General features: G+C 40.0%; 1 protein-coding gene across 3 annotated transcripts in view; it reads left to right on the forward strand.

The window, feature by feature from the left end:
* Positions 1 to 3,354: 3,354 nt before the first annotated feature.
* The window catches only part of MIDEAS (mitotic deacetylase associated SANT domain protein), a 53,439-nt gene continuing 43,639 nt past the window's right edge, over positions 3,355 to 13,154 (forward strand). For 2 of the 3 annotated variants that reach the window (XM_036383861.2, XM_036383859.2), the window contains exon 1: positions 3,541 to 3,840. The gene's annotated coding sequence lies outside the window, so the exon portion shown is untranslated. Of the gene's footprint in view, positions 3,432 to 3,540; positions 3,841 to 13,154 lie in introns of those variants that run through there. The other variant, XM_036383858.1, reaches the window with a different exon arrangement.

Genomic DNA, 13,154 nt, shown 5'->3' on the forward strand with positions numbered 1-13,154 from the left:
ACCCCCAGATCTTATTCAGTGGCACTGAGTGTCCTGCCAGCCCCAGCCTGTGCAATGGCAGGTCAGTCTGGTCAAAGTGCAGGGCTTTGCATTAGTCTGTGTTGAACTTCACATGGTCCCTGTCAGTACATTCTCTGGCTTGTCTAGAGGCAGCCCTGCCTCTGAACATTGAACATATTTATGGGATAAACACTGCAGCTATTAATTACTGGTTTATACTGAAATTAATAATTTTAAATAAAAATCACATCCTACTGAAATTTTAGAGGAAATTTCAGTGTGATTATAAGGTGGAAGCATTAGGCCTATTAGAATCTGAAACTCCTATTACAAAGGACGTAAATGCTTTTTTATTAGTCATAGTGGTTAAGACCTTCATTTTATACCTAATTTCAGGGAGAACTAATGGCTCCATAATGTCTCCCATCATACTGGAGCACAAGTTCAGTTCCTGAGAATTACAAAGAGGATGGGGCCTCGGCTCTACTCTGACGCGGGGAAAAGAGTGCCACCTACTGAGCCTATGGCTCGGTTTTGCAAACTTAAGTATGCAAAGCATAGTCTTTAATCCAAATTCTGACTCAGTGCAATCCAGAAATGATATGAGTTGATGTTGTTACACTACAAGATGTGTCTGTACAAGCCAAAGAAAACTAAGATTTTATATGCTGATAGCTAGGAGATCTTCCAATCTCCTTCAATGTATCTCCTTAAATGTAGTAACAAAATAATGACGAAACAGGGAATGCGTGTGTATTAAGTTTTGTCACGGTAAAGCTTATAGAAGTGCAGCCATCATGTAATCTCAGTATATGCTGAGAAAAGGAGAAAGAAAAACTTTTAGAAAGCATAGTAAATTCTGTTACTGAAAAGAAGAAAACTATGATGGCTGGCTCTGGAGAAGATGTAAGGACCATGTAATGTGAGGAATGGAGAAACAATTGAAGAGTGTATAACTGTAAAATCCTTGCAAAACACTTCATAGAACTTTTATTGCTCAGTAAGATAAACACTAACATACACGTCTATAAACATCATGGTGTCTTTGAAGTGTTTCTTCTATTTTAGATCTATAAACTAGTTGGTGTACCTACCTGCTTGCTTGTTTTTGTTCTCATCCCATTTGGTATGTTTAGGAAATAGAGTCATCTTTCCTATAGATTTTGCACCTTACAGTGTGTTTCAGCTTTGTCCTTGTGGTTACTATGTTGTCTTTGGCTCAGCATGATTCCTATCTGCCTGATATGTTACTTAGGAAGGAGCTATCAAACCCAACAAGTTAAAATATCTCCTAGAGCAGGGTAGAAAGCACACTCCCCGTTCTGCGCAATGTTCGCTTCTGCAGCCGGATGATGACGTTTCTGCTTGTCAGCTGTTTTTATGTGATTAAGTATTGTGAAACACAAGATGCTGCTCATCATTTAGCTCCCAGCCTCCAAACAGGTGAAGTACAACATGCATTTGTTCTGTCTGCAACAAAAAGATACGCTTTGCTGTTAGAACATGATTTAAAATCATAGGAGATTGGTTTATTTTTGGTTGGGTTTGTTCTGGCCCCAGTGAAAGCTGAAAGAAGTAATTTCAATCTCATCAATATCTGATGTGCTTCATGGGAGGCACCGATTGCCTAACATAACAGAGAGGAAATAACTCCAGTTTATTGAATCTCTCATTTCAATCTTTATTAGGGCAAATGAAACTAATGAGTTGTATGCCTTTGACTACAGCTAGTTATTATATGTTCAATAATTTATGTTTGCTTTACATATTAGGTAATTTGTGAACACCTGTGAATATTCTTTCTGTATTGATTTAAATAGTTATTGACCTATTATTCCTGTCTATCATGAATTTGGAAGAGCAAACATGTTAATGGTGCTATAGCAGAGTTTTCCTTGAAGGTCCTGTTGAGACGGTGTTGCATCAAATGATACCTCTGGTTGTGAAAGAAAAAAAAAACCTTTACCAGTAGTACCTGTGGCTACTATTTTGCTCTTCACCACCATGTGTCTCACTGTTATCCTCTGCACCATGACAGGAAAAGATTGGGTGTGGTAATTAGACTGCTGACCTGGGACTCATCAGAGTAACCTGGTTATGCATCTGTAGTCATAGGCAAGTCACTTCTCTGGGGTCCTATTTCTACACATCTTGAGCTTCCCTGGTAAAAAGTTCTGCAAGGAGCTATTGTGAAAGAAACATGAACTACAGTGAGCAGTGCAAAAATTACTTCTATATTTCACTCTATAAGGCAATGCATGCTGGAAGGGAAACTGCCCTGCTGGTTTGAATAAAAAAAAAAACAAACCCAAAATCCAGCAATGCTGCTTTGTGCACTGAATGATCTGAGCCTGGATGAAGGTAAACATGTGGCAACGTGCACATTGAAGAAAAATGTTTGGCATCTTCATGTTGCTTGACGTTTCACTGAATGTGAGTCTAATCTGTGAATGCTGTCTAAAGGTTATTTTATAATCTAGAAGTTTCATTGATTGTTAACAAACTCAAGTAGCAGAGCAGTCTACAGAGGGAGCAATGACAAAGCAGCTTCTTTATTTCCTGCCTTAGTAGGGTAGAGTGGCGTGCCTGCATTTGTCAGCACACTGTATTTTTTATTCTGGGACCAAGGCAGCAAAGGAAGCCATATTCCAGAAGAGGAGCTGGACATTTTTAGAAACCTCAGAAATATGAGTTATTGTGAAAGCAAATTTCAGGTGTTGGTAAAATAGCCAACAATATAGACATGACCTGAGGATTTGCATTGGACTCACATCCTTTCTCCCTTCCTTTTTTTTTTCCCCTCAATTTTTCTTCTGAAAAAGTGAGAAGAGGGACCGAAAGGGGGAAATGGAAAAGCATGTTTTCCTTTGATACAAAGGTTTCCTTAAAAACCAAAAGTTCTTTGTTTGCTTTTCTTTAGAGAGAAAGGACACGAAGCCTCATCTAGCTGAAGAGGCTGGCTCTGAACTCGGGACATCAAAGCGGCGCTTTCCGCCGGGTATTGGACACGGCAGTATTTTGCAGGGCTTGGCTTTCAAATCAATGCTGCAAACTCTCTGCCCGCCCCTCACTCGCTGGGGATTTCCTCTCCTTCGTTGCCAACAGCAGCGACAGCCAAGCGCAGAAGGTCAAGCCGCGATCTGTGGACAAGGGCAGGGGGCCCAGGCCCGTGGCGGGACGAGGCGCTCAGGGCCGGCGGGGAGCTGCGCCGCGGAGGGAGGAGGAGGAAGGCGGGAGGAGGAGGAGTTGAGGAGCCCAGGCCCGGGAGCCTCCCCGCTTACTGCACTAGGAAGTGACGCTTTCGCTGAGTCCCGGAGAGAAAGAAACAAAGTTTGTTTTTTTTTTTCCCCCCCTCCTTCTTCGCTCCCGCCCCCCTCTGCAAACAGCCGCTCCACGTTCCCCCCCGGCGCCCGCCGTGCCTGGCTGCGCAGGTGAGCCAGCACGTTCTCTTTTTTCCTTCTCCTGTTTTCCACGCGTTTGGTTTTTTTTTTTTTTAACTTGCACAATTTGCTTCCGTTTTCCTGCCATTTTGGAGAGGGGGTGTCTTTCCTGGGGCATTTCTTTTGGGGGTCGTGATGCGTGCTTTGTTTGTGGGTGCTGGGTGCAGGATGAGGAGCAGAAGTACCTGTGGCGGTGACGAGGGCGGCTGGCTCCGCGCCCGGGCCGCGCAGCCCCACGGGGCTGGGGCAGCGGCACTCCCGGCCCGCCTGCTGCGGGGGACCAGGCTCGGCTGCTGAGCCGTCGCCTCCTGCCGTACCCTGAGTTGTTACGAGCGCTCCGAAGGGGTTTCTTCGCGGCTGCCTGGCTGCAGCACCGCTTTCAGGATGTGTCTGTGTCCGGGTGAGCTGCCTGCGGATGGATTTTGGGGGGTTGGTTTGGGGCGCGGGGAGGTTCTCTTTGCTCGCGGCGTGTGCGGGGCCCCGGGTGCTGCGCGGGAGCCGCCGGGTCCCGGCCGCCGCCGAGCGCGCATCGTGGCGAGGGTCGGATCGCTCTGCTGGGCTTTACGCAGTGGAGGGGGGTGGGGAGGAATTTGTTAGATAATTTTTGAAAAATCCCGTGCTCCCAAGTGTACAGCTCTTTTCTGGCAGCAACTGCAAAAGACCGATTCGTTGCAGTTTAGCAGTAAAAGCTGACAATACACCTACGCGCGTATGTGAGAGTCTTATATAATACTTACGGGGTTTTTTTTAAACAGGCGTAAGCAGGATTTATTTTTGGTTTGTAAAGTCTTGTGTGGTTGCAGCTTGCAGAATTAGTAAAATATTCTATTTGCTCATCAGAGATTTATTTTACATTCTTTTTAAAACATCCAATTTTTTAATAATTACTTGATTTCGTTCCGGCTACGTGCTTTGAGCTTAGTGTAAAGGCCATCTGTACTGGAGCAAGCAGTTAAGGGAGGGGAAGAGAGAAAAAGAAATGTCCTAATGCAGAGACTATTAGGTTGTTTAGAGGGCGAGACTGCAGTTCCAGGCAGCAACAGCAGCAGCTTTATGACTGTGTGTAATTACAGAGTGATTGCATAGGACAGCATTGTTGGAACGAATACGTATACACAGGCTATTGTGCAAGATTTCTGTACCGAACAAAACCTAGTTTTGCATTGCAAATGCTAAAAAGAGAATGTGTTCTGCACTGAACTGCCACGTTCCTCTTAGACTGACTTCATAGAATTAGAAGAGGAAGGTAGGAGAAGTGGAGTGAGGCTGATCGTAGAAATCACAGATCTGAAATACTCAGCAGTAACGCCACTAGTAGTTTCTGAAATCACAGCAGACAGAAATTAAAAGCTCATTGAATCTGCGGGTTCATGTTTCTAAAGTGATTTTATACAGGTGAAATCTACTCAGGTTTGCTACAGTCCTGCACATTTAGCATAATTCTTGCTCTGGTCAATTTTTTTGTGTGCTTGTGTGGGAAAAAGACCTATGTTAAAATAAGCAATTGCAGTTTACCTAGCTGGCTTGGAAATGGAGAGAAGAGTATCGGGGAGAGTTTCTGTGTCGGGCCACAAAAACTTAGAGCTTGAACGAACTACCAGACCAGAGATTGACTCAGAGCATGCGTTTTCAACTCTATCTTAAAAGTTGCATCTGGTTCAGTGATCTTGGAGGCAGTGTTGGCTGAGGGATAGTATGAGGCACTGAGAAAATGTGCCACTGACACTGTATTAGCAAGGCTTTTAACTAAGACTTTAAAGAACATCATAATAATGCCAAAGTTATTGTGGGTGCAACTTAAGTTTCCTAAGATTTGTGTTTCAGAAATGCTGGTCACGTGTTATTTTTATCAGCTTAGTTTTGAGAGTACTTGGCATTCATGACAGATCTGAAAGATTTCAGATCTGGTGCTCAGAGAGTGGCCTTTCTAACATTACAAACAATTTTCTGGAAGTGTTATCTTCAGTTATTATAGCTGATGTCTTATAAAAGCCACAAAGGCTTGTAAAGTATTTTGAGCACTGCAATGAAAATTACTATAAAAATGGAAAGTTGCTTTAAAATTTCTCGGTGTTCAACTAAAACATATTGTAGCTGAAGACACACATATTTCCTAGTTTCCTCAGGTTGTCAAGAAAGTGGTTAAGGTAAAATATATGTGGCTTTGTTAATGAAGAATGAAGGGATCTTCTGACAATGTTTTTTGTGTTTTGTTTGTTGGTTTCTTTTTTTTTTTTTTTTTTTTTTGTCATTTGACAAACTATCCTAGTGATCCTTCTGTACGTTTACTGGAGCATTTTGTTTTAATAAAACATCAAACAAATATGGTAATGCATTCATTACTGTGATGTTCTACTTGTAGATTTTTCTTGAAATTGTAGATCATGTCTTGACTTACTTGACAATCTGCGTGTTTTAACATCAAAATTACCTCTGGAGTAGTTCTTAAAGATTTGATTTGAATCATTTGTGGTAGTGATACAAATAGTCATTCCTTATGCTAAGTCTTTTGGTTTTCACAACCTATGTGGTGGGAGAGAGTTTTTGGCTAGGATTCTTTGGGCATGTATACAAAGGAGTAGGTAACTTGCACGTCCTTGAGTTGTCCTGTGGTTCTCAGTGGAATTAGTCATAGATATATATACATTTGTGTGCACGCTAGCAAAACAAAGGTGTAGCTGTGCTAGCCTTTAACCCGTCCAGGTGTATGCGAGTAGTGGTGATATGAAGTGATGAGGGCTGTAGCACAATGCAAGCTTTTCAAAAGCCTGCATAAATGCTCCAAATGTTAGTTTACATTTTTGCATTTTCACTCTTATGGTCACCTGACAGTAGTGGCTGCGGAGCCACAGGAGATATTTTCAAACCTGTCATCCCTTTCATGATACTCTTCTGTCAAGCTGCTGATGAAGCCATTAAGTTGCCCCTGACTTGAGGACCTGCAGCCTCTTTTTGGAAATGTCCACCTTGGTGGTGCATGTGTGGAGGTGTGCCCAGGCACGTAAGGAGACAAGAGGGACTGCCATGAATCAGAGTGGAAATCTGCTAGCCTGTGGCCCTGTTTGCAAAAGTGTATATATTTTCTATATGCTTAGTTCTTGAAGGATTTCTACTCAAGAAACTTAAAGTTTTCTGTTGAGTTTAGGTAAACATTTAACAAACACTTTTTTTTAACCTACTGATCAAATTGTGGAATAAGAATGTTGGTAAGAGCTGGGGGGTTTTTTTGTACCCTGTTTTTTGGGAGGTTTTTTAGGTTTTTTTGTTTTGGTTTAGGTTTTTTTGTGGGTTTTGTGGGTTTTGTTTGCTTGTTTGTTTTTGTTTGGTTTGGGTTTTTTGTTTTGGTTTTTTTGTTTGGTTTTTTGGGGTTTTTGGGGTTGGTTTTTTTTGTTGTTGTTGTTTTTTGGGTTTTGTTTTTTTTTTTTGGTCTGGAGCGTTGCATAAAATCTTAGTACTGGTTGCAGTAGATTACAGTTTATGCTAAAATTAAATGTAGTAAATATGAATGTTGTCTCCAGTGCAATTAGTTACATTCTAAGAGACATGAAGTGAGAAGTAAACCACTTTGAGTATTCATAGTGTGAAATGGGGAGGTGAGGGAGGCAGGGGCTCTGGTGGTGAGGTTTTGCAATACATGCCCAAAAAGCTGCAGGTTCTGGCACAAGCAAACCAAGGCTTATGAGTCACATCCAAAGGGAAGAGTTGTCACTGAGCAATTTGTAAATAGGAGGGATGAACTGCTAGTTCAAGGAAATATCCTCAGGACCTTCCCTAATAATTGCAAGTGTGGCAGAGAGCTTTATGTCAGATGGGAGTTGCTTGTACTTTGAATCACACGTTCCCCGGTGTGATTTGAGCCTTCAAACTAAGAAATCCTCGTTATGCATTACAGACGTCCCTGAAAGAGGTGGCTGGTCGGTCAGTAGTAATTTGAGTTTTTCTAGCTGCATAGCAGCCCCTTGCATTCGGTGTGGAAGCTCCAGCAGCTCGCAGTGCACAAATGGCATGTGTGTGCAGCAGGAGGCTGCTCAAGGAGCGCTTCACAACGCTTTCCACAGCTTCTCTTTCTGAGCGGTCTCCAGCTGTAGCCCTTGGTGCTCTGCTGGTCGACTCCAGTGACTGAAAAAGTTATGAGGGAAAGCTCTACTCTGCACACCGGGAAAAAGTCTGAATACATGGATTTTAAATGCAGTCTGGGTATTTAGGAGCAACCATTCGAATGTGGATGCAGAGATAATCTTGGTAATTAATTCTTTGCTTTTCAGGCTCTCTTGATGCTTTTTATTGTATTTTGTGCAAGTGACAGCACCAAATAACAATGCTTAAGTTAATATAATTCATTAATCAGTATATAATATGATGTACAGATATTCTTTGAAATGTACATACCCCAAAATTAATGTTCTCTTTATGTACAAGTAAACTACTTGATTGCCCCTTGTTGAATTGATGTCTGGTGTTAATCAAGAAGTTGAGAACTGGGAAAGCTATATTGGGAGGGTGTGGCCACTCTGAGTTAAATTTTTCTTTGTTCTTAAAGACATTTTGAAAGGCTTACAGCAAAGCAGAGAAGAATGTTTTCCTTTTTACCCTTAATTAGTGAAAATTAAGGGTACAGTTTGACTTTAGCATTGGTAAGAATTAAAATAAGTTAAATGCTATTAGTACCTGAAGTAGTAAAACGAGAAACAGTTCTGATATCTTTTTTACTAAATATGTTACTGATACATAACATGTTCAGAGCTGGGATGTAAAGAGACACGAAGAAGAATAAAGTCAGTGTTCATGTTTTGTGTTTTCTTTGCTGCCTGTTATCTTCTCACATTGGTTCTCAGTTGCTTGGCTTTCCCCATCATAGCAGAGAGTACAGTACAATGATATATATTGGTACATCCTCCTGTCGTTTATTTCAGGAAGACAAATTAAATGTTTGTGCATATTTATATGTACACACACTATTTGTTATATACACGCACCTATCTCATTTTATAACTCAATTCCCCTGAGAACAAAAGTTTCTTTTCTTTGTGATGCTAGAGTAGTTTCGGAAGTTTTGTTTGGTTTGTTTTTTTTTTAAACCATGCTGAAGTTCTTCGTTTGACTGTTTGTACTATTATTTTAACCTTGAATATAATGCTGCATTTTGGAGTTTATCTTAATTTCTTGTCTTTGATAATGTTGTTTTTGTTATTTCTAGAGTAATGGTGATCAAAATATGCATGAATTGTAACTGCAAGTTTTGTTCTTGGCTATTTCTTTATTTTCTTTTTTGAGGGCTTGTAACTAATAGGACTTTTTGAAATACTGGTTTGGTTTTGCAGCCCGTTTGTGGTACGGAGTTCTGTGGTGGATTTCCAGCTATCGGAGTGGCTGCTTCCCTTCAGCATGGACAAACCAGAGCCTGTTGTTCTCTGGAGCTGCATGCTGTGGGGCAGTCAGGGCAGTCAGCCTGCTGAAATGCTTGCCACCTTGTCTGCGCTGTGCATCGTAATGAGGTCCAAAGTTGAAATAGTCCCAGAAGTCTGAATAATCTCCAAGTAGCCTTGTTATGGCATAGTCCATTGGTAAAAGTGCATTTTTGTTTGGATCCCAAGTTTCATGAGGATGTTGCAAGATTTCAAACTTGACTTAATCACATATGTTTAGGTGCGGCCTTACCTGCTATGCCGGTGTACACCTGGGATTCCTTGAGCATTTCCTTTGCAACTCCTGCATATGTCACCTGGTTATTTGTCAAGAATTGGATTCTTGTTTACAGTTTTATAATATCCTTAACAATACTTTTGGGAGTTTAAATTGTTTTGATTTCAGGCGTTTATTTCTCCCTACATAATGGATTCTTTCATGCACTTCCTGAAAGGAGAGTTTGCTGTGTTTGTGGGAAATTACTGCACTTGGGTGGAGAAGAATTTAGCAAAGTATTTTCCTATTTAAATTTGATTTTGTACCATTTGAGAACAAAATCCCAGCATTGCCAAATTCCTGGTGGTAGGAGAGAGAGCCACCGTTGTAAGACTGCTTTAGGAGATTTCAATGATGACAGCTTAGGATACCAGATACTCACATATGTGAAACTGGCAGGGAAATCTGACTACCCCTATGATTTAGTTTGATTTCATGACTTCGAAAATTCTGAGTTGAATTATTCTCTTTGAATCTTTTGTGATAAACTCTAGATGTTATCTGCATGAGACACGCTATATACTGGGGACAGATATAGTATCCATAATATTTAATTAATAAAACAGATTTTATTTGTATTTTTTCATGGAAAGCTATTGTATTTTCAAATCTTTATAAAATATAAGTATATATAAGTAAATAATGTGGACTTTCCAAACAATATTTGTTTAAATTAACATGTTTTAAGGGATGTTGAAATGCCACTGCAGAAGAAAAGGAATATATTAAAAACAAAAGCTAGACTTTTGTCATACTAGTGAAGCATTACTGTACCCTTAGGCATTCTGGTTATTAGGGGCTTAAGCTGCCCTTCTTGAATAACTAGAAAGCCTTTGCACATAAAGAGTGTGATTGTAAATAAACAATTGTGTAAAATGTTGTGTTTGATTATCAGACTGACTTTTTTCTGATTTAATTTCAGCATTGGTCTTTCGTTATCATGATTTTCTAAATACATTTAAGAGTCAAAAGGATATTTAAGACATTTCTTTCCCTTTGAAGTATGGGAATTGCTTTCCTGTTGAAGTATGGGACTCCTTGGTTTAGTCCTTTTTCTTTGGCAAAAATGAAATATTTCAGGTATGGTACTAGATGACTTATATTGCTATTGCTGCTTCCTTTCTGCAGAAAATGTACTGTAAATGTTTCTGTAGAAAAATCTGACCTGTGATAAAAAGACCTTTTAGTACCTAAGTAGATACAAAAAGAATGTGAGGCTCCTTATAAACAATGTATTTTAATTTTGAATTTGAGATGTAAAGAATAAACATTTAAATAACTGAGGAATTAAAAATCTGAGAAGTGTGATACAGCTGATACTGTACTTGGGGTTTGAACTTGTTAACAGTGAATAAGGGTCTACCCTGCAAGAAGCTTTATTGATGTCAATGATGATATTTTTCTATTAAAAGATGAACAAAGCTATCTGGGCTTTTTAAAATTTTGCAATATAAATAAACCTGGTTACCTTACCTTTAGAGAGGAAATTAAAATGCAGAGAGCTTTGTTAGCAAAAGAAATGCAGATTTGAAGCCTTGATTTGTAAAATTTTTTTCTGCAACTGGAAGAGCTTTTTAATAATAATAGTAATGACTACTGATAAAAATTTTACACTGGAAAATTCAGTTTCCTTATTCAGGGAATCTCTCATGGCATTTTAAAATGAACTAGCCTGCCTGTGCTCACATATATGCCATGATGCAGGTCTTTGTTTGTTTGTCTGAGAGTGGCATAAACATGTATTTGCTGAATTCTTAAGCACAGGAGACAGATGAAGCTGGGGTGGACTGGTCATAAAGCAAATGCATTTCTAACACAGAGGCGACAGAGCAAGGCTAGAGACCCTTCATTGTCCTCCAGATTGCACTGCTGCTTTTTAGCCACTTTATGGATTTCTTTGCTAGGCACCTCTGTCAGAGGTATCATTAGGCAAGTATGAGAGCAAGGGCAGTGGCCCAAATACTTGTCAACACCAGCAATTGCTTGACCACATATACATGGATATTTAGTTAAAGGGACAGTGTATTTGATACTTGAAGTTGATGTTAAAACATCCATGTTGGCAAGATGCTGCTGCTTCTGTGCTGACTAAAGTGATGTTGAAATGGCTTTTACTTTTTTCTTAACAGAAGTGTTTCTTTTTCCCCAGTGGTGATAAATCAATAGTCTGTTCCAATCCTGATCAGCAATATTCTATTGTTATAGTACCATAAATTTCCTGTTGATATTTGTGGAAGAATGACATTTAGATGAAAGAGAAAAACACCTTGTTTTTAAAAGACAACCCACAAACCAACATTCTTCTGCTCACACAAAATAAAAAAGTGCCAATATTTAGGTTTAGAAATGCTTAATGATTCCTTCAGAGAGATATTGGTATTTAAACTATATTTTGAATTTTGATCTCAAATTGTAAATGCTTACTTGAGCCTGTATGGTACCATAATAGCACACTCCAAGGACCATGTGACAAAAGCAAACAAGAAAACTCAGTGGTTCACATGTTACTCAGCTGAAAAGCAGAGATGGCACTAATGTTTGCAGCAACCCTTTGGTGTCAAATACAGAAAGATGGTTTTTTATGAACCAAAAATAAAATCCAGTTTCCTATATTCTCTTGAGTTTGAGGTCTGCTGAAGAGGGATTTTGAGGGATTTTAATTCAAACCTGTATAAGATGTTTTTCTTCTGCTCTTCTGTCAAGGTTTAGGAATGGTACTCCCCAGTCTAGTGCCCCCACTCTCCAAACCACACATTGGTTCTCTGTCTTTTCTCTTCCTCTCCCACTTTGATAGCCTGAAGAGGAGAATTGGAGGCATAAAAGGCAAAGATCATGGGTTGAGCTAAGAACAGTTTACTGGAAACAGCAGTGAGATAAGAAAAGGAGCAGTAGCAGCAATAAAATAGCTGATGGCTCTGCCACATTTTCTCACCTCAAGGAAATCTACAATTTGAGCAATCACCCTTTTCCCTAGAAGAATGTCCCTTTCCTCCATCTCAGCAATGACATGAGATGGGGTAGAGTAACCTTCATGACCTAGATGTGCCCCTCATGTCTGCTACAAAAAATAACCCTCTGCTGGCTGGAGCCAGGACATCTTCACATCATGAGCATTAATAAAAAAGACTGCACCTGATCTCAGGCTGCATAGAAAGTTCTACTTTCGTTTTCTGAGGCAATATGGTTTTACTGAGGGTTTGTACCACTTTAGTTTGGTTTACAAAGGTGCAGGATACACCTAGACGTTTGGAAAGCTAAGCAATCTATAGGGGTCCTTTTTGTCAAAAGTAAATTTGAGGATCTCATTTGCCAGTGGAAATTGCAATGCTGTGATAGGGTCTGTACCAGCAGTTTTTACAGAGATCTGCTTCAGGGACACAGCCTGGAAATTGAAGCTAGGGGAGCTTTCTAACATATTAATTGGGTTAAAATATTTAAGAAGTCACATCCATAGTCTTCCCAAGAAGGCAATGGCTTTGCATTGCCTTTTAAAATCTGAAGTAAAATCTTGTTCTTAATCTCTTTTAGTAGCCTGAAGTGCTTTTATTGTTTTTTCAGTGGTGTCCCACCCTTAAAGGGAAATGATGATTTATGATTTAATTGAGTCTTTTATTCATACTTAGACTCAACAAGCTGCTTATATGGAAGCTAAAATGGGCAGCAATAAGGAACAGGTGCCCTGAGCTTAGAACAAGTCATGCTCTTTGCCCTCATGCGGAAGAGATTAGGTTTTCCAGTTGTGGAGTTTCCTGTATCTAATACACGAGTCTTCACTTGCATCTACAAGCTGTTAGCTATAGGATAAGGAGGACTAAAGGCAGGCAGACCTGAAAGAGTAGACAACAAAATGCAATTCATTAAGCATTTGTTTTCTGGTGCCACGGGACATAAAACAACAAAATGTTTCCAGTCTGCTCCCTTTCTTGCAAGCTCTCAGCTTACAAGTACTTTACATCCTTTGTGCCACGTTATCATCTCGTTTAAAGGTGAGGTAATCGTCTTCAACCGAGAGGCTACGAAACCATACTCTCA

Source organism: Molothrus ater, chromosome 6 (genome assembly GCF_012460135.2).
Source record: "Molothrus ater isolate BHLD 08-10-18 breed brown headed cowbird chromosome 6, BPBGC_Mater_1.1, whole genome shotgun sequence".
Classification (NCBI taxonomy): Eukaryota; Metazoa; Chordata; class Aves; order Passeriformes; family Icteridae; genus Molothrus; species Molothrus ater.